The 22130-nt window shown below is 45.8% G+C and overlaps 1 protein-coding gene across 1 annotated transcript in view; it reads left to right on the top strand.

Annotated features, from left to right (window-relative positions):
• The window catches only part of TRPC7 (transient receptor potential cation channel subfamily C member 7), a 187307-nt gene that overhangs the window by 120359 nt on the left and 44818 nt on the right, over positions 1–22130 (top strand). The gene's annotated exons all lie outside the window — the stretch shown is intronic.

The raw sequence follows: 22130 nt of genomic DNA, 5'->3' as shown, positions 1-22130 counted from the left end.
GAGAATGTCTTAGATGAGAATGAACAAGGATCTAATCGACTCTGTGATAGGACCACACCCGCTCCAATATCAGAGGCGTCAAAGGGACGAAGAGCATTGGGGTGCTTCAGGATGGGCACATAGGAAAAAAGCTTCTTAAACTTCAGAAAAGCTGCTTGTGCTTCTGGAGACAAGTTCACCTGATCACCTGTTTCTTGGTTATAGCCTTGAAGGGTGCGACGGTCTTAGAAAACTCCTGAATGAAGCATCTATACTAATTCGAAAATCCAAGAAACCTCTGGATAGGCTTTAATCATTTGGTCAACAGCCAATCCAGAATGACAGAAACCTTGGCTGGATCCATTTCTAGACCTTGAGCAGAGATGATGTACCCGAGAAAGGAAAGTCTGGATTTCTCAAATACCCGGTACACGTTTTTCGAATTATGCAAATAGCTTGTTTTCCAGTTGTTGCTGAAAGACTATCCTCACCTGCTGACAATGTTGCTCGGTGGTTTTCGAGTAAATGAGGATGTCATCAAGGTAAATGATAATGGAGAAGTCTAGCATGTCTCTGAAAATCTCGTTCACAAAAAACAGGAACACAGCGGGTGCATTGCATAATCTTAAGGGCACCACCTGGTACTCATAATGTCCGTTGTATGTGTTGAAAGCTGTTTTCCACTCATCAACTTGCTTTATTCGTATGGTTGTAAGCTGCTCTTAGGTCAAGTTTAGTGAAAACAGTTGTATCGCATAGATGGTCAAAGAGTTCGGTTATCAGGGTAAGTGGGTATTGGTTTCTGAAGGGTGATCTTGTTAAAACCCCAGTAATTACATGGCCTCAAGGATCCATCCTTCTTTGTCACAATGAAAAAACCTGCACCAGCAGTAGAATTGAACTTCCGTATGAATCCACGCTTTAGATTCTCCTCTATGTATGTCCTCATGGCCTAAGTTTCCAGCTTGGACAGAGGATAGGAGCATCAGCGAGGAGGAGTCGTGCCAGGGAAGAGGTCGATAGTGCAATCAAATGGACCATAAGATGGTAACTCCTCCACCTGTCCTTTATCGAAGACTCAACTGGGATCAGAGTAGCAGGCTGGAAGACCAGTTTTTGGATTGTCATCCTTGGCGCTATATAGGTTCTTTTTGTATCCAGACTGGAAGAAAAATCAATCCTTCTGGCTACAGTAGGCGGGGAGTCCCTCTGGATGACAAGTTGAAAGGCACTTCAAATGGCAAGAGAATCCCCAGGCTAGTATCTGTCCTGAGGTCTAGTCAATCTGGGGACTATGGGCACATAGCCAAAGAAGCCTCAGAACAACATCAATGGCTGGGGAATGGATAATGTCCAGTTAGAGGGATTCGTACTGCAGAACACCAAATGTGGCCTTGAATTCTACCATCTCCTGCGAAATTATTCCAGATCCCAAAGGACTCCCATCAATAGTGGAAATAGCCATGGACAATAACTTCTTCAGGAGTAGAATGCTTGCTCAATTGGCAAATGCCTGATCCACAAACATACCGACAGCTCCTAAAAATACAAAGGCCTCAGTTGAGATGGAGTAGTCCTGCCAACATAGACGGATGGGAATCATCAGACGAACGAAAGGTGGGGAAGTGATGGGGTATATGCCCAATTTATTTGGACAAGTCTATGCCATGTGGCCCTTCTGGCCACAGTAGAGGCACAACCCCATAGTGTGCCAGCGCTGCTTCTCTGGTTCAGTGAGTTGTATACTGCCCAACTGAATGGGCTCCTCCACCTCTCCATCGATTCACTTGCAGGGATCTAGAGAGACAATGCCAAAAAAATGACTGGAGCTTTTAACAGTGCTCTCGCTCCTGGCATATCTCCCTCATTCAGAAATTGAGGGAAATACAAATGGAGATCAGGCATTCTAGATCAGCAGGGTTATCTCTGCAGGTTAGCTTGTCCTTCACCCTAGCGCATGAAATGATGTTAGTAATGAGAACCTCGGTTCCCCAAAAGCTGGCTATACCTAGTTTCCATGAGACCCACAAGTTAACATGTAATGAAGCAGATTATTTTATTTAAAAAAAATTCATATATAAAAGAACAATCATCCGATATACAATTAAGTATATCTAGGCTGGGTTCAAGCTTGACCACAATTCTAACTAATCAAAACAATAAATAAATATAGAAAACCTGAACTAGATCTCAATTCTTAGACAGAAAACCCCACTGGTACCACAGAGCATTAGAAAAAGGGAATGAAAATATAATTCCACTTTTGGGTTATACTGTTCAAGAAGAGATGTGTTCAGCTATAAAGACACTATTTAAAACATAGATTCATGCATTGCTAATACAATGCATAATGCTAAACATGTGAAATATATGTTGCACTTGAAACCCTAAACAGCAAGTGAATTTCCTATTGCTATATTTGAAACAGTGTCCACCCTTCTCTTTTATGAGAAGTTGTTGAAATATCCTTTGAATGGGTTAGCTCTTTGTGAGCTGATGTAGTTCAATATAGTAGGACAGATTTATAAGTCCAATGCAGGATGTAGTTGTTTGGTTATGTACAGTATGTGAAAGTTTTTCAGTTGATACCTTGTGTGAGTTTATGTCACCAGAATGTTATGTACAGTCTCACCCCTCTGGTGTAGTTTTCTTGATGTTTCACAACCACTTTCCCCTCACCTACTTGGTTCTGTACTGTGACTTAAATATACTCACTAATTCTTCAACTGCAGCTGCTTGATGTAATCCTCCTATTAGGTTAGCTGCTACAATAAGAATATTGATTTTTGCAGCTAACTCCCCCCCCCCCTCCACGGGCCAGGATACCAGTGTGGGACTGCACACGCCGGGGCTGAGCACAGACAGAACGCAGATCTAGCAGAGACCACACTATTCAGATGTCCAGACCAGGTAACTGCAAAAATTAATATTCACATTGCAGCAGCTAACCTAATAGGAGTCGACCATTACTGTGGCTGAAAAATGCTTTGTTCCCTCCTCGATTATAATGGGGACCAGGAGGTGTGGATATATATAGAAGGAGCATTATCTTTACCTTGAGAGGCAGAGAAAACAGTTTTGGAAATAGCGTGCAGCTGATTTCTCCTAGGACTCTGGAAAGAGGACCGCCTGAACTTATTCGGGCAATCAGTGAGATAATATCTGGCATTCCCGCAATATAAGCAGATCATCTGAACACTGTCTATTCCTTTCTCCAAGAGAAATAGGTCCTTGCAACGTGTTCAGTTGCATTGGCTCAATCTCAGTTTCCCTGTAGCATCTAGGGGTTTTATCAACTCTAACCCTAGGGTGGTTGGGCACGAACCACTCCAATCTCCTTTCTGTAAGCCTTCGATCACCTGAATGCATAAATAGACAAATTCCTCAAACCCCTATGGAAGCACCACGTGGCAAGTTCGTCTTTAATTTGCTCAGACTCCGGCGGAAGTGATATCTCTGAGCGGCCTCATTCTAGTAATATCAGTAACCCATTTGCGTAACTCAACTGTGTACTTTGCTTCCGTGCGTCTTCCTTTACAAAGGTTTTTCAGAGTTGCCTGAGTGGTAGCACCATGGTTTGGGTCACCAAAAATAAGGCTCATGGCTTCTATGAATCACTCCTTGTCCTTTAGTAATGGACTATTCTGTTCTAACAGGGGAGACCCAAGCAAGTGTCTCATCCTTGAGCAGGGTGATAATTAGTCCAACCTTGGCTTTGTCAGTATTATAGACAGTGAGTTATAGCTGAAACAGAAGTTTGCATTGATTGAGGAAACCCCAGAATTGTTGGGTTTTTTCCCCCTGAATTTTTCTGAAAGGCGTACCCAGGGAGCAGTTTGAACAGACACAGTGGGTTGAGTGGTGAGCCATTAACATAGTTAAGCTTCTGCGGCAACAGCGCAATTTTCCACATGGCCAAGATGAATGAAAACAGGTCCTAGTTGTTCCTGGAAGCCAGACACGATATGCTGCAAGTAAGCAATCTTCTGAGCAATCAGGTCTGTTCTGTCAGGATCCATGATAGGTCCTGTTTATTCTGTCAAGGAGGGATCTATGGCAGAAGTGGGACAGAACAGCTGGGAGCGGGCAAGGATCATCAAGGTCATGAGCAGGGGTCCAGGGCAGGTGTCAATACTTGTAGTCGGGGTCAGAGGCAGGTGGCAGTGTAGCATAGTTAGGTCATAGTCAAAGGTCAGCAGCAATGAGGCAGGAACAGGACTGGGGCAAGGGGGTAGGACTCAGACAAGGGAACAGGACTGGGACAAGGGAACAGAGCAGACAACAGCAGCCCCAGCTGCAGCAGTGAACACAGGAACTAAGCAGGTACTGGAGGAACCAGTATAAATAAGCATTGATAGACAGGAAGTCGAGGAAGTCTGAGAGACAGAAGACAGATGAAGCGTATCCGCATCTGGAAGGTTCTATGAGAACTAGCAAGAGTGGCGGCAGTCCCGGTGCATGTGCATGGGTACTGCAGACCAGGACGCCGGGAAGAGCCTGATACCAGTAGAGGGGCAATACTGGATTTGGTCATATCAAACAATGTAGAAGTAATAACAAATATTCAAGCCCTTGCACATTTAGGATACAGGGATCATACCAGGGTTTCATTTGAAATACATTTTACATGGGTTTAACAAAGACTTACATTTTAGAAAGGCAGATTTTAATACATTTTGCAATAATCTACAAGGAATATATTGGGGTGATTGTTTTTGCAGGGAAAATGTTGAAGATAAATGGGCAGCCTTTAAAACATTGTTAGAAAAGCACACTTATCAGTGTATACCCTTGGGTAATCGATATAAAAGAAACAATTCTAAACCAATGTAGCTAAATAAACAGGTAAAGGGGAAATGGTAAAGAATAGGCAGGCATTTGAATTCTTAAAGTTAGAATGGACGGAGGCATCACATCAGAAGTATAAGGAATGTAACAAAAGTTGCAAATTAGCAAAAAATTAAAAAAGGATTGTAATAGAAAGTATGATCAATTAAGATTTTGCAAAGCCTAACAAGAGGTTAGTGTACTAAATAAATCAATTTGGACTCTGTAAAAAATATTTCCACCTGGATTGAAAACTGGTTGAAGGCTAGACAACAGAGAGTTGTAATAAATTTAACTTTTTCAGGTTGGGCTAAAGTTGTGAGTGGAGTACATTAAGGATCAGTAGTGGGAGCACAAGCCAGGTGAGCTCTATTTTTCGCAAGATTTCAGTTCTACATCTGATACTGCCAGGGCTCCAAGAATGGGAAGCTGGATGCCTTGTCTTGGTTACTGCTTAATCATTGTTCAGATAAAGAGCAGGAAGAAACTATTCTACCAAAAATACATTTTCTGGGCGTCACATTTTCCGTCGATCTCCTTGCACGGATTTAGGGAGCCTACTCAAATGATTCTTTTCTTAACAAATCTCCACCGGAGGCTGAATTATTTCTGTGTGACGGTCTGTGGAACTATAAGTGCTCCAATTAATGCATGACTCCTGACTTGCTGGTCACCCAGGTGTCCTCAAGACACAGAAATTGTTAACCCACTCTTTTTGGTGGCCCAACCTATCACAAAATGTTAAAGATGGTGTCCTCTTCTGTGAGACCTGTGCTAGAAACCAAGACTCCTGGAGCATCCTTTGTGGGTTTGCTGCAGCCTCTTCCGATAACTACTCATCCTTGTGGGTCCATACATTTGGATTTTATTGTTGATCTACCCACATCAAGTGGAAAGGATACCATTCTTGTAGTAGTGGATTGGCTTATGAAAATGTCCCACTTCATTGCTACACAGAACCTCCCTTTAGCTGACCAGATGACCAAATTGATCTTAAATGAGGTGTTCCGTCTTCATGGGGTTCCAAGCGAAATTATATCTGATAGAGGGGTGCAATTCACTTCAAGATTCTGGAGAACCTTCTGTTTTCTTTAGGAATTTATTTAAATTTATCTTCCGGTTATCACCCACAATCTAATGGCCAGACCGGAAGGACAAATCAGACATTGGACCAATACTTACGCTGTTTTGTTTGCCATCTCCAGGATGACTGGGCTGACTTTTTACCTCTAGCGGAGTTCTCTTACAATAACATATCATTCCTCGACATAGCAGAGTCCCTTCTTCTCGAATTTTGGGTTCCATCCAAATTGTATTCCTCGCTTTCTAGCTTCGGGTCCCATTTCGACTCAGAGAAACTAGAGGTCCTGTGAGACGTCCAGTAGACCCTTAAAGAGACACTTTGTGAGTCACGTATGGTACAAGAAAGCAGCAGATCTGCCCCTAAATTTCACATTGATAAGGATAAGGTCTGGTTTTCATCTAGAAACCTGCATTAAATAAAATGTGACGTCACGGGCCTATAAAAGCCTGTGTAGCCTCATTTGACGGCAAGAAGCCGAGGAGGGAGGACCTCCCCCTCCAATAGGATTTCAAGGGTGTGCAGATGGATGAAGAATAATAATAAGAAGTTACAGAAGAAGATACAGAAGAAGAGGAATAAGATAGAAGACCCCGAAAGAGCCAACACTGGATGACAATTTACAGATGAAGAAAAAGAAAGAAGAAAAGAACTTTGGAGTTGTTTTACCTGTGGCCCGTTACTATTTAGGATCCTGGATTGGTTCAGGAGCTTGCGGTAACCTCGGGAATCGGAGGGTGAAGACATCTAAAGGTAAGGAAAAAAACTGAATGTCTGTTATTTTTAATTTACAGGTTTTTTAATTGTATTTTTTTTGGTGATTGCATTTTTTTTCACACATTAATTCCAAATGTATTTATGTATGGCCCTTTAGGGCTATATATACATACATACATACATGCATACATACAGTAAGAAGAAATGGTTGTTTTGGCAAATGCTTGCTTGTATGCATTTTAAATGTATATTGGTTCTTTGTTTTTAAATTTGTATGCTGTTTATATTGCATATTGATGTACAGTTCAGGAAATTGCTAGTTTTTTAAATTGTTTATTTCTGACTTTTGATTGGTGTTTGCTTTTTAATGTTGGATTATTTTTTTACTTTTGATTTTAAATGATGCAGTTTATTTAGATTTTTATTTATTCATGGTTTTGTTTTGGTGTTTTAATTGTTTATTCTGGTCTTTATTTTGGATTTGATTAATTGATTGGTGGTAATTTTGTTCGGTTTACTTCTTTATTTGTTTTTCGTTTGAGATTGTTTTGAATGAATTGGATTTTGTTTGTGATTTTTTTTTAGGTTGACCATTGACTGGCATAGTGTTAACTCGTGTCCATATTATATGATGTGATGTACCCACTGTGCCATTCACAGTGATGTACCCACTGTGCCATTTAATTGTTTGATTGGCATTAGTAATATGTTCATTTGGCAATGTAATGCTGTTTTATTTGTGCCTGTTTTTTTTTATTCCTTCACCATTTCTTGCTATAGTGGTAAATCAGTACCCACTGTATCAATTAATGGGTGAAGGGTGGGGGTAGTATCCTGGGGAGGGTGGTTAGGCCTCCTGGGTTGATAGTGGGAGAGGGTGGGTTAACACTTTAATTACTATTGTGCTAAGGTGATTAAGGGGTTAGGGGACATTAGATTGTATTTTTGATTGTACTGTATTGTTTGTGGCAACGCAGGACATGGATGGTGATGAGGACAAGGACGGCCTTCATCGTGGCAGCCTGGCAGGGGTGAATGCAAGTTTTCTTTATTTTATTTCTGCAGCTTAATGTTTTATTTTAAAATGGCAAATGCACTATTATCCATATCTGGATAATAGTAATTTTGCCCATTACTGGGTATGTGTTATGGGGAGGGAGGTGTATATACAGGCATACCCCGGTTTAAGGACACTCACTTTAAGTACACTCGCGAGTAAGTACATCTCGCTCAATAGGCAAACGGCAGCTCACGCATGCGCCTGTCAGCACGTCCTGAACAGCAATACCGGTTCCCTACCTGTACCGAAGCTGTGCGCAAGCGGGGAGACTATAGAGCCTGTTACAGATGCGTTATTTACATCAGTTATGCACGTATATGACGATTGCAGTACAGTACATGCAACGATAAGTGGGGAAAAGGAAGTGCTTCACTTTAAGTACATTTTCGCTTTACATACATGCTCCGGTCCCATTGCGTACGTTAATGCGGGGTATGCCTGTATTTCCATTTTTTTTAAAGCACAGGAATGGTACTTCAGGCCAGCGGGGACCACCTGAGGGCCCCGGACACCCGCAGGGACCACTCGAGGGCCCCTGACGGCCTATAGTAACATTCCTATACTTAAAAAAAATACAAATAAATGTAATATATGTCTGGGGGCGAGGTATAGGGGGTTGTTGGGGGCACAGGGGATGGGTAGCACATTTTGCAAGGTTTATTGGGGGCAATTGCCACCATTAAAGCTGTGGTTGGGCCTTAATCCCTTCATTGCCTTAGCGGCTAGCCTCTAAGGTAATGAAGCTGCTTTAATGTATTTTTTATTTAATAGTGTGCGGGAGCAGGGGGTCTTCTGAGCTGAACCACTTTGATTTCTAAAGCACGATAGCTGATTTAAAAAAAAAGCAGCCTGTAAGAGCTGCATGGAGACGCTGCGTCTCCATGCACGGCTCTTAAAGGCGATCGTACAGTACACATATACAGGCATACCCCGCTTTAACATACGCAATGGGACCGGAGCATGTATGTAAAGTGAAAATGTACTTAAAGTGAAGCACTACCTTTTTTCCACTTTACAATGCATGTACTGTACTGCAAACATCATATATGTGCATAACTGGTGTAAATAAAGTTTTTTTAACCAAAATAAATACAGTAGGCTTTATTCAAATAAAATTAATGGGAGCAAGCAAGGAGGTGAGAGGCGCGCACGCGGGTCAGTACTGTATAGCAGCTCTCTCCTTTTCGCAGTCTCTCTTGCTCACTCAGTCTCTCTGTCTCTCTCTCTCTCAATCAGTCTCTCTGTCTCTCACTCAGTCTCTCTCTCTCTCACTCAGTCTCTCTGTCTCTCTCTCTCTCACTCAGTCTCTGTCAGTCAGTCTCTCTCTCTCAGTCAGTCACGCACTCAGTCTCACACACATGCACTCAGTCAGTCACACTCAGTCACACACACACACACACACTCAGTCACACACAAGCACTCAGTCACACACACACGCACTCAGTCACACACACACGCACTCAGTCACACACACACGCACTCAGTCACACACACAGTCACTCAGTCACACACTAAGTCACACACTCAGTCACTCAGTCACACACTCACACACTGTCACTCAGTCACACGCTAAGTCACTCAGTCACACACACAGTCACTCAGTCACACACACAGTCACACACTCAGTCACTCAGTCACACACTCAGTCACTCAGTCACACACTCAGTCACTCAGTCACACAGTCACTCAGTCACACACTGTCACTCAGTCACACAGTCACTCAGTCACACACAGTCACTCAGTCACACACAGTTACTCACAGTCACTCAGTCACACACAGTCACTCAGTCACACACATTCACTCAGTCACACACAGTCACTCAGTCACACAGAGTCACACACAGTCACACTCACACACACAGTCACTCAGTCACACACACAGTCACACAGTCACTTAGTCACACACACACACACACACACACACACACACACACACACACACACACACACACACACACACACACACACACACACACACACACACACACACACACACACATTGCAGCAGAAGATCTTCTCCCCCTCACACTGTAGTCTGTAATTCACATCACATGCAAAGCTTCACAGAGCTCTGAGGAGGGAGGAGGGGGGAGAAGGAGGAAGCAGAGTCACGGGCGAACTCACTGGTTTAGCTGCTGCTTTAGGAAGTGTGATTGCAGGGGGAACGGACACAGAGGTGAGGGCAGAGGGAACAGGGAGATCGAGCGCTCCATAATGAAGACAAGCATGAAGGAGGTTGCAGGAGTGTTGAGGTGCGCACGCTGCCCCCTGGTGTCCGTACTCGCGAAGCACGTGTACGTACACAGGGGTAAGGTGCAACAAAAAAAAAATTGTACGTACTTGTGAGTGTATGTAAAGCGGGTGTATGTAAAACGGGGTATGCCTGTACATTTTAATACTAGTGTACATATGCAGTGGGTCTCCTGAGCTGAACCGCATTGGTTTCAGCCGCGGGGACCCCCTACTTCATGAGATACAGGCGCCGTTATGGGGGTGCCAGTACCCCCTGCAGGATTTAAATCCTCCAGTGATGTGGGAGCTTTAAATGCACAGGTGATACCGGCACCCCATAACGGGGCCTGTATCTCATGTACTTGGGGTCCCCGCGGCTGAAACCAATGTGGTTCAGCTCAGGAGACCCCCTGCATATGTATACTAGTATTAAAATGTGTACTGTATGATCGCCTGTAAGAGCCGTGCATGGAGACGCAGCGTCTCCATGCAGCTCTTACAAGCTGCTTTTTTTTCAATCAGCTATCGTGCTTTAGAATTTTAAGCACGATAGCAGGTGGGGGGGGGGGGGGGGGGGAAGCAGCTTGCGCGATCGGGCATGTTTTTGCCCGCACCAACCAAATGCGCTTCACTTCTTAGTGAATCCCGCCTCTGGCTTCATTTTTTATCGTGGGATTACAAATTTGCCAATCCGGCTCAAAAGCTCAGTGCTTAGTGAATCGCCCCCTCTGAAACCTGATACCCTGCACCTGTCTTCTCTTCTTAGCCTGCCTATATAAACCTCCACTTCCTGTCTATCAGTGCCTGTTTATACTGGTTCCTCCAGCACCTGCTAAGTTCCTGTGTTCACTGCTCGTTGCTGCTGCTGCTTCTGCTGCTGTGCTGCTGTTGCCTTATCCGGTTCCTTTGTCCCAGTCCTGCCCCTTTGTCCCAGTCCTGTAATTGTCTTTAAGCACACCCAAAAACCTGTTTCCTTTTGTTGTAATGCTAATCTCATTGCCCCAGTCTATGTCTGGATAGATAAAATCACCCATTATGCAAACAAGACCTAGCCTTCACCGTTTGCAAAAGTATTTTGGTTTTATCTCTGTCACAGATATTTGGTGGTTTATAGCATATCCCTACTAACATTTTCTTTGTACTTTTACCTCCACTGCTAATTTCTATCCACAAGGTCTCTACATTTTCAGAAATCCCTTCATAAACATCTTCCCTTATAATAGGTTTTAAATCCGGTTGCCACATATAAACATACTTCACATCCTCTTCTATTTGCCCGATTATTCCGATAAAGGGAATAACCCTCTAAATGAATTGCCCAGTCTAGAGTTTCATCCCACCATTTTTCAATAATGACTATGATATCATACTGCTCCTCTGTAGCTATTAATTCAAACTCACTCATTTTATCTTTCCGGCTTCTTGCATTAGCAAGAATTTATTTCAGTTTTTGTCCAATCTGTACTACTGTTATCTTATTTGCTCCTGTCTTTCTACTCCAATTGGATTTAGTAATTAAAAGTTTTCTAGTATTATCTGTATTTAATAAGGGGTTCTCCCTGCTTGCGAAACTCTCACTTGCCCCAATTCTACCTCCATGACCCCTAGCTATTTCCCCATCCCCATCTGTTCTATTTAGTTCATTATCCCCCCTCTGTTCTGTCCCTGTATTGTAACTGTATTTAAAGTTACTTTGTCAAGGTCATTATATATCTCTAAGGGATATTTTACCCACTTGGAGTATTTAGGAGTACTGTATACCTCCTCTAAAGGATTGCATTTTCTCTCTCTTCATATTTGTAACGCTCGCGCTACCCACAAAGAAGACAGGACCCCGGCACTGAGGTGGGAAGGTACAAAGCCACGCATCCACAGCAGCAGAAGCGTGCCTGGAAGGCGGATTGTCTAGTATTGCTGGGTCTAGGTTGGAGAGAGAGGGTTAATCGGTATACTTGCAGGTCCTGGGATTGGCAAGAGTAGAATCGTAGAAGTCCGTTAGCCGTGGTCTGGGATTATAGATGGTAGGATAGTCCAGGTCCGTTAGCCATGATCAGGGGTTGGAGAAGTCGCCGTAATCGACGGTAAGCCGAGGTCAATATCGAGAGGGGTTCACTTACAAGCTGGGTCAGTACACAAGAGGTTAATCTGAAAGACAAGACTGGAAAAAGGCAAGGTACAACAGTAGGAAGCAGCGAGGCTACACCGAATTATGCTGAGCACTTACTGAGAGCAGAAACAGGGTATATGTAGGCAGACAGAACCAATGGGATAGGGGGTGGAGCGGAGGCGCGGAGCTGGGATAGGCTGCAGGAGACAAGAAGCACAATAGATGCTGGATACGCAGCTGGGGATCATTGGGGTCAGCACACGGCGCATCCGGGAGGCGGAGCCAAGCTCCGTGATGGACTGAAGAGCTGCGGGTGCGTGCGCGCTCTGTAATCAGAGCAGGTTTGTGCGCATGTGCGCAGAGTGGAGCAGAGTCAGCAGCAGCACTAGGTAAGGAGGGAACACGTCGCAAAGGACGTGTTCCCCGATTCCTTACAGTACCCCCCCATTGACGATTGGCCTAGGGACGATCTCCATAAGGTTTGTGTGGAAACCTGGCATGGAACTGCTGTAACAAACCGAGAGCGTGAATCTGACGAAGTGGTACCCAGGAGTGTTCTTCGGGTCCAAAACCCTTCCAATGCACAAGGAATTGGACACCTCCCCTGGAGTATCGGGAGTCGATTATAGATCGGATCTCGATTTCCTCTTGATGGTGAACAATGACCGGAGGTGTTCTAGGAGAAGTATCAGGAAACAGAGCTGGATGACCGGCTTCAACAAGCACACATGAAAAACTGACGGAATTCGCATAAACCGAGGCAGCTGAAGGCGATATGCCACAGGGTTGACCCTTTCGAGGATGGTGAAGGAACCCAGGAATCTTGGAGCTAGATTCAGAGTGGGTGTCTTCAGTCTAATGTTTTTTGAAGACAGCCATACCTTGTCTCCTGGCCTAAACTTGGGCGCCTCTCGGCGATGACGGTCCGCCTGTCTCTTCTGTCTGAAGACTGCCTCAAGAAGAGACTTTTGTATTTTCTTCCAAGAGTTCTGGAGAAAATTTACCCTGGAATCAGCTGCCGGTACTCCGGAAGGGTTGAAGGAAATAGGGAGGTGGGCAGGATGAAATCCATAATTTACATAGAAGGGCGAGTCTTGGGAGGACTAGTTCCTGAGGGAGTTGTGAGCGAACTCAGCTCATGGGAGTAGATCCACCCAATTGTCTTGTGCGTCGGAGATGAGATATTGCTCAAGAGATTGATTCGTTCTTTCCGTCTGCCCGTTGGTTTGAGGGTGATACCCGGATGAAAAAAGAAGTGAGATCTCTAACCTTTGAGCGAAAGCTGCCAAAATGTTGAAATAAATTGTGATCCCCAGTCGGAAACGATAGAGATTGGAACTTCATGGATACAGAAGATTTCTTTGACATATACAGTAGTGCCTACGATTATTCTAAAAAAAACCTGGGGCAATTTCCAAAAAGACCCAGGTACATGCTGGGTACATGCTGCAACATTTCACACATTTCTGCAGACAGACTAATGGCCCATCGGATTAACAGCGGGGGTCCCTGGCAGACCCATTCAAGCTGAATGGGACTGCCAGGAACCCCTGCTGTGTTAATCCGATGGGCCATTAGCCTCTGCAGAAATGTCACTGAAATGTACCCAGCATGTTACCTGGATAGTTTAGGGCAAGTTTAAGGCAAGCTTTAGAATACTCATTGGCTCGTCTGTATCTGCCAGAGTAGCAGAATTAGGGAGACCCTTGAGGGTTATAAAATGGGCTTGCTTTGAGAACCTGTCTACAATGACAAGGATGGTGTTCATCCCATTGGAGACTGGGAGTTTGACAATGAAGTCCATTGATAGGTTTGTCCAGGGACGATTCGGAATGGATAAAGGGCGAAGCAGACCAGACGGCTTGTTTCGGGTGGATTTGTTTTGGGCACAGGTGGAGCAAGAAGCGATGAAGTCCTTAATGTCTCTCAGCATGTTGGCCACCAAAAGGTGCGTCGGATTAAGTCTGAGGTTCTCCTGGTACCAGGGTGACCGGCTGATTTGGAGGAGTGACATATTCAAGGATTTTGTGGTGGAATCGTGGAGCAGCATAGAAGCAACTGTCCGGCACCTCCATACCCTCGGGAATAAGTGTTTGAGACTCCAAAATCTGGTCCAGCACATCAAAGGAGTTTGCCGAGAGGATATACATAGGGGGAAGAATGCTCTCTGGGACATCTTTGGTCTTATCTTCACTGATGAATTGGCGGGATAAGGCATCATCGGCCTTCAGATTCTTAGTACCGGAAATGTAAGAAATAATATTATTGAACCTTGAGAAAAAGAGAGCCCAGCGGGCCTGATGTGAGCCAAGGTGGTGAGCGCCTTCGATATAAAATACGTTTTTATGGTCCGTGACGATTGAAAATGGGGTTCTCGGTACCCTCCAGGAGATGTCTCCAATTTTGTAGAGCAAGTTTGATGGCTAACAGTTCTCTGTTCCCAACATCGTAATTTTGCTCTGCAGAGGAGAATTTCTTTGAGAAGAACCCACAGGGGTGTAATTTATCATGAGGAGATTGCCTTTGTGAGAGTATGGCTCCTACTCCGATATCCGAGGCGTCTACCTCTAAAGTGAAAGGGCGAGTAGGATCTGGATGACACAAGATGGGGGCGGAAACGAGCGCCCTCTTGAGAGTCTCTAAGGCCTGGCATGCTTCAGGTGGCCAGGAGGAGGGATCCGCGTCCTTCTTAGGGCATGATAGGAGCCACAGTAGCAGAGAAATTACGGATACATTTACGGTAATAATTGTCGAAGCCAAGGAACCGCTGAATCGACTTGAGAGAAGTGGGTTGGGGCCAATCAAGAACGGCTTTATGTTTATCGGATCTATAGTGAACCCTTCATCAGAAATAATGTAGCTCAGAAAGGAGGTGACGTTTGATGAAATATACACTTTTCCATCTTGGAATAGAGATGATTCTTACGAAGGCGAGAGAGTACTAACTTCGTATGCTGGATGTGTTCTGATAAGAACTTAGAAAAAATGAGAATGTCATCGAGGTACACGATAAGAAATGAGTTATGGACATCACGGAAAATCTCATTTACAAACTCCTGGAAAACCGCTGGTGCATTACAAAGTCCAAAAGCGTAACCAAATATTCGTAATGACTGTCGTGTGTATTAAAGGCCATCTTCCATTCATCCCCTTGTCCAATGCGTATGAGGTTGTAAGCCCCACCAAGATCAAGCTTAGAGAAAATGGCTTCTCCACGTCCCTCGGTTGTAGTAGGTTAATCCACTGTACTTGTGGGCAGTCAACATCCTGTTGCCAGTTCTCACAAGCCACAACTCGAGAGGCGGCACTCCAAAACCTCTCAAAGTTTCTGGTTACCACCTTTCCGCGGGTGAAGAGTGGGAAGAGTATCAACTGTGTGGCGTCTCTTAGGCGGCTGTTAGCTGTTGGCAGGGATATCTCAGCTGTCTGTTCGGATTTCAACATGCTCAGCACATTACTAACTTCTATTTAGAGGCAATGAGTGTATACTGTACTACGTAATACTTCACATATATTCTGCATTATTTGGTGCCTCAATATACTGTACAGAAAACATAATTATTATACAAAAAAAAGTTACAAATGATGGCATGGATTATAAAGACATCTAATAAAATCATCATTCTGCAGAACTTTGCATACTGTATACTGTAGGACTCACTATTGGTAATATTTCAATTGTTCCATTTGAACTTATTTTGAACGATTTTTTCACTTTTTATTAAATATTTGTGCTATTGAGCATGTGCTTCTCTTTTTTGTTTTTGTTATCTAGAATTGTTTGGAACTCCAATTCCACGTGAAGCTGCTACGTTTCCAGGTTCCCCTTCCTTTTTAAAAAAAATATATTATTTACACTACCGACACACTTTATTGAAGTGTGGTCGGTACCGCAAGCCGGGAAATCTCCCGGCTTGCTAGTGGCCGCCCCTCGGCGTGCCGCGCGTCATAGACGCGCGGTCACGCGTCATCGGGAGCGTGCGCCCGCTGCACGCGTGTCCAGGGGCTCCCCGAGGGAGCCCTGGTGTCCCGCGATCGCGGGACAGCGGCAGGGGGTTCCGGGGGACCCGGCGGACCCGGCAGCGGTAGGGAGAGCGCCCCGATCGGAGGGCGCTCTTCCGCTGCTTCGGCGTGCGCCCGTCACACTCGGGCGCGCGCCAGGCTACTGCTGCGGCACAGAACGGGCAAATGCTCGAATAAACTGTGCCGCAGCAGTATATTGTTTTCAATTTTTATTCATATTTCACGTTTGTACCATGTATATATTAATTGTTAAGTTTGCACTATAATAAATGGGGGATGGGGGAAGGGAGGTAAGCTTATCTTAAGCCTTGAGAAAGCGTCAGCGTGACGCGAAACGATTGTCGGTGGTGGGCTCCCCTGTGACGTCAGCACACGTGACGGTGCGGCGGCGTCTAGCTCTACCCTGAGGCAGCCTCCCTCGATACTTTTGTGAGGAGATCTGCCGCTGTATTAGTTAGGGTCTCGGTCGGCCTTCCCCACCTGGCAGTATAATGTTCTCTGGTGTTCATGAATACACTATGCCGGGTGGAGCTTCACAGACGCTGTCCCTTTGGAGCTGTGATTGACTGTCCTCATACAGCAGCCACCCAGGCATCATTCCATTCTGATTTTTGTACTACCGAGTGGCTGCAGGACACAATCACTGACTCCATACCGCACACACAGCTCATATAGATTTAGCGACCTGTAATTCACATCTGCACACTTTGAGTGGAGCTGTGACTGATTTACCATATATAGCAGCTACACAATCATTACTTTTGATTGTTACACTACTGGTTAGCTGCAGGGTACTATCACTGACTCCACACTGCACATACAGGTCGCATATACCAAGCGACCTGTTTTAGGCATACTGTATGTACATTACTTGAAAAGTTCCCACACTCTAACCCGTTATACAACATATATGTACGGATTAGACAGCCTTTCTGCCCTAATTTTTGCTGCCCTCATAGAGGAGCCGAGCAGCAGTCCATTACTTATTTATATTCCCTTTCTGCTCTCATCAGACTCTGGCACTCTGACACGTTTATACAGTTATGTCAGTCTGCCTAGTAGGAGACCTTGTGTGAAAACGGCTACATAGTGAGTTCAAGGTTTCCACTCAACAGTCTTATTATCTCAGCTACACAGTAGCCTATTCCTTGGTTACTTTTTGAAGTGAAACTTCTTTAGTGGCACCTGTGATGGGATAAAACTGGATGGATGTGGGGCGAAATGTGAAACGGAAGTGACGTCACGTAATGGACGCCGCTCCGCTCACATGTCCCCTGTCACAGGTGGCTGTGGCTATCGCCGCCGGCGCCGCTCCCAATCGCCGCCGCACCCCTCACCCTCCCACACACCCCACACCCAGTTGCTCATATCCGGCGGCGATAGCCGCCGCTCCTAACTGCCGGTGTTCCGCCGCCCGCTACCATGCCATGCGCAGAAGCGGCTGGCAGCGGCGCCGTTCCCCACCCGCTGCCATGCCGCACGCCACGCATGCGCAGAAGCGGCTGGCAGCGGCGCCGTTCCCCGCCCGCTGCCATGCCGATGGACAGGAGGGAGGCTGGCACCGGCGCCGGCTCCTAACAGCCTGGGAATGGTGGGTTTGAGCGCGCCGCCGGGGGGTGGGGAAGGGGGGAGCTTGAGCGGCCACGCATGCGCAGAAGCGGCTGGCAGCGGTGCCGTTCCCCGCCCGCTGCCATGCCGATGCACAGGAGGAGGGAGGCTGGCACCGGCTCCTAATAGCCTGGGAATGGGGGGGTTTGAGCGTGCCGCCGGGGGGTGGGGAAGGGGGGAGCTTGAGCGTGCCGCCGGGTTGTGGGGAAGGGGGGAGCTTGAGCGTGCCGGAACCCCCCAGACCCCCACACACTGACTGACCCCCCAGACCCCCACAAACACACTGACTGATCCCCTCAGACCCCCACACACACTGACTGATCCCCCCAGACCCCCACACACACTGACTGACCCCCTCAGACCCCCACACACACTGACTGATCCCCCCAGACCCCACACACACACTGACTGATCCCCCCAGACCCCCACACACACTGACTGATCCCCCCAGACCCCCACACACACTGACTGATCCCCTCAGACCCCCACACACACTGACTGATCCCCCCAGACCCCACACACACACTGACTGATCCCCCCAGACCCCCACACACACTGACTGACCCCCTCAGACCCCCACACACACTGACTGATCCCCCCAGACCTCACACACACACTGACTGATCCCCCCAGACCCCACACATTCTGACTGACCCCCCCAGACCCCACACACACTGACTGACCCCCTCAGACCCCCACACACACTGACTGATCCCCCCAGACCCCACACACACACTGACTGATCCCCCCCCAGACCCCCACACACACTGACTGACCCCCCCCAGACCCCACACACACTGACTGATCCCCCCAGACCCCACACACACACTGACTGATCCCCCCAGACCCTCACACACACTGACTGACCCCCCCAGACCCCACACACACTGACTGATCCCCCCAGACCCCACACACACACTGACTGACCCCCCCAGACCCCACACACACTGACTGACCCCCCCAGACCCCCACACACACTGACTGACCCCCTCAGACCCCCACACACACTGACTGACCCCCCAGACCCCCACACACACTGACTGACCCCCCCAGACCCCCACACACACTGAATGACCCCCCCAGACCTCCACACACACTGACTGACCCCCCCCCAGACCTCCACACACACTGACTGACCCCCCCCAGACCTCCACACACACTGACTGACCCCCACCAGACCTCCACACACACTGACTGACCCCCCCAGACCTCCACACACACTGACTGACCCCCCCCCAGATCTCCACACACACTGACTGACCCCCCCCAGACCCCCACACACACTGACTGACCCCCCCAGACCCCCACACACACTGACTGACCCCCCAGATCCCCACACACACAGACTAACCCCCCCCAGACCCCCACACACACTGACTGACCCCCCCCACACACACCCCCCTCCCACACCCCACACACCCACACACACCCACACACACCCCCCCACACACCCACACACCCCCCCCCCCACACACACACACCACACCCCCCCCCACACCCACACCCCCCCACACCCCAAACACACCACCACCCCCCCACACCCCCCCCACACACACACCACCCCCCCCACACACACCCCCCACACACACCCCCCACACATACACCCCCCCACACATACACACACACTGACATACATACACTGACTGACTGACTGACTGACTGACAGACATACACACCTAATAAAGGTTATATTTTTTATATTATATACACTATCACATGAGTGCTTGTTCATAGGGGTTCTTTTTACTTGTCTAGGCAAGTGCATTTGTTCGTTAAGTTTGCACTACACACAATTTTAGTGAACAATAATCATACATTACCAAGAATATCAACATTCAATCAGTTTTATATATATTGATTGACACGCCTCTCACATACTAGTGAGCACTGTAGTGCTGACTACTTATCCACTGCCACGGGAGACTAGAAATTTTAACACATGTATACCTTTCTGGGATCATTCACTAGGTAAAACAAGATAGTTGAATAAAATGAGGTATATTCGGGTAAACTGCATACACACAAATGAAATACAAAATACAGACAGAATACACACTTACTGGGGGCCTGGGGGTGGAAACTAGCCTCAAATAGGTGTAGGGCACCTACTTCAGCCAATATTTACTCGCCCGGGGGTTAAATCCACCCGCCCCGGGCGAGTAAATGTATACAATTGTCGAACACTGTATATATATATATATATATATACCGTTGATGTTTTGATGAATCACTGCTATCACTAATACACTTGAGTTGAAGTATTTCTAGAGTGTTGTCTCTTGATTACCAGAAATCAGAACGGTAACATATGAGTGTGTGTGTATATATATATATATATATATATATATATATATATATATATATATATATATATATATATATATATATATATATATATGTAGAGGTATCAGTACCGTGTTAGCCGAGCTTCAATAATCAAAAAATAAATAGATGATACCGTTCTGTGGCTAACGAAATGCTTTTATTTGTGCGAGCTTTCGAGATACACTGATCTCTTCTTCCGGCGATGTTACAATGAATGAAGCAAGGATAACTAAAAAACAGTGTCTCTTGGAATGTTATCTGAGCTGGTCCTTCCCCCTTTGTGTATGAGATTTATGGCTGGAGGTGTCAAAGGGTAACCGAAAGCAAGTGAAGAAAGAGTGTGTATGTGTATCAGTGTGAATAAAAATGAATGGAGAGCCCACAGTATAAACTGTGCTCTACACAAGGTGTGTGTGGAGTGAGAGGGAATATAAATGGTGTGGGTGGGTGTGGAAATGTGAGAGTTAGTAGCACAACTAAAAGTGTGTGTGGATTGTATGTTGTCCCTTTTGGTGTATAGGGATGGAAAAATAAGGAGTATTAGTATGTGTGAGAGACAGCTGTGTGTGCATACTGTCGCGGCCGAGTTTATTCGAGCATTTGCCCGGTCTCATTCTCTCTCTTTCTCTGTGTGTCTCTTTCTCTGTGTGTCTCTCTTTCTCTCTATGTGGGTGTGCCACTCTCTCTGTGTGTCTGTCTGTCTGTCTCTCTCTCTCTGTCTCTCTCTGTGAAGCGCCGACGTCCAGACACTGGTTAAGGGGTTCAGGAAACTAGTCATTCACATCTGGCTTTTATTTCTAGATCCGACATTGACACACACGACTAATTGTAGTATAATGTAATACAATAAATACATTTATGTCAAAAACTAATGTTGTTCTGACTAGGAATTTATTAAATGTATTTTATTTATATATTTTATTTTAAAGCGGGGTTGGGGGCGGGACTAGGGGCGGAGTTGGGGGTGGGACATGGGGCGGAGTTGGGGGCGGGACTAGGTGGCGAGTAGATTTTTTGGTTGGGCGAGTAGATTTTTGGGTGATTTGTCGAACACTGTATATATATATATAGATATACAGTCATGTGAAAAAGAAACTACACCCTCATTGAATTCCATGGTTTTACATATCAGGACATAATAACAATCATCTGTTCCTTTGCAGGTCTTAAAATTAGGTAAATTTAACCTCTGATGAATAACAACACATGACATATTACACCGTGTCATGATTTATTTAACAAAAATAAAGCCAAAATGGAGAAGCTATGTGTGACAAACTAAGTACACCCTTACTGCTTCCATAGAAATGAAGATACTAAGTAGCATACTGGTGCTTTTAATGAAATGCCCTTGATTAATTGATCATCAGCAAGTGTGACCACCTCTATAAAAGCCGAAGTTTTAGCTGTTTGCTGGTCTAGAGCATTCAGTTATGTGTTAACACAATGCCAAGGAGGAAATACATCAGCAATGATCTTAGAGAAGCAATTGTTTCTGCCCATCAATCTGGGAAGGGTTATAAGGCCATTTCCAAACAATTTAAAGTCCATCATTCTACAGTGAGAAAGATAATTAAAAAGTGGAAAACATTCAAGACAGTTGCCAATCTTCCCAGAAGTGAACGTCCCAGCAAATTCACCCCAAGGTCAGACCGCGCAATGCTCAGAGAAATTGCAAAAAAAAACCAAACAAGAGTTATATCTCAGACTCTACAGGCCTCAGTTAGCATGTTAAATGTTAAAGTTCATGACAGTACAATTAGAGAAAGATTGAACCAGTACGGTTTGTTTGGAAGGGTTGCCAGGAGAAAGCCTCTTCTCTCTAAAAAGAATATGGCAGCACGGCTTAGGTTTGCAAAGTTGCATCTGAACAAACCACAAGACTTCTGGAACAATGTCCTTTGGACAGACGAGACCAAAGTGGAGATGTTTGGCCATAATGCACAGCGCCACATTTGGCGAAAACCAAACACAGCATATCAGCACAAACACCTCATACCAACTGTCAAGCACGGTGGTGGAGGGGTGATGATTTGAGATTGTTTTGCGACCACAGGACCTGGGAACCTTGCAGTCATTGAGTTGACCATGAACTCCTCTGTATACCAAAGTATTCTAGAGTCAAATGTGAGGCCATCTGTCCGACAGCTAAAGCTTGGCCGAATTTGAGT

This window comes from Ascaphus truei, chromosome 5 (genome assembly GCF_040206685.1).
Source record: "Ascaphus truei isolate aAscTru1 chromosome 5, aAscTru1.hap1, whole genome shotgun sequence".
Lineage (NCBI taxonomy): Eukaryota > Metazoa > Chordata > Amphibia > Anura > Ascaphidae > Ascaphus > Ascaphus truei.
The sequence above is the reverse complement of the archived record's forward strand: the minus strand, read 5'-3'. Positions and strand labels throughout refer to the sequence as shown.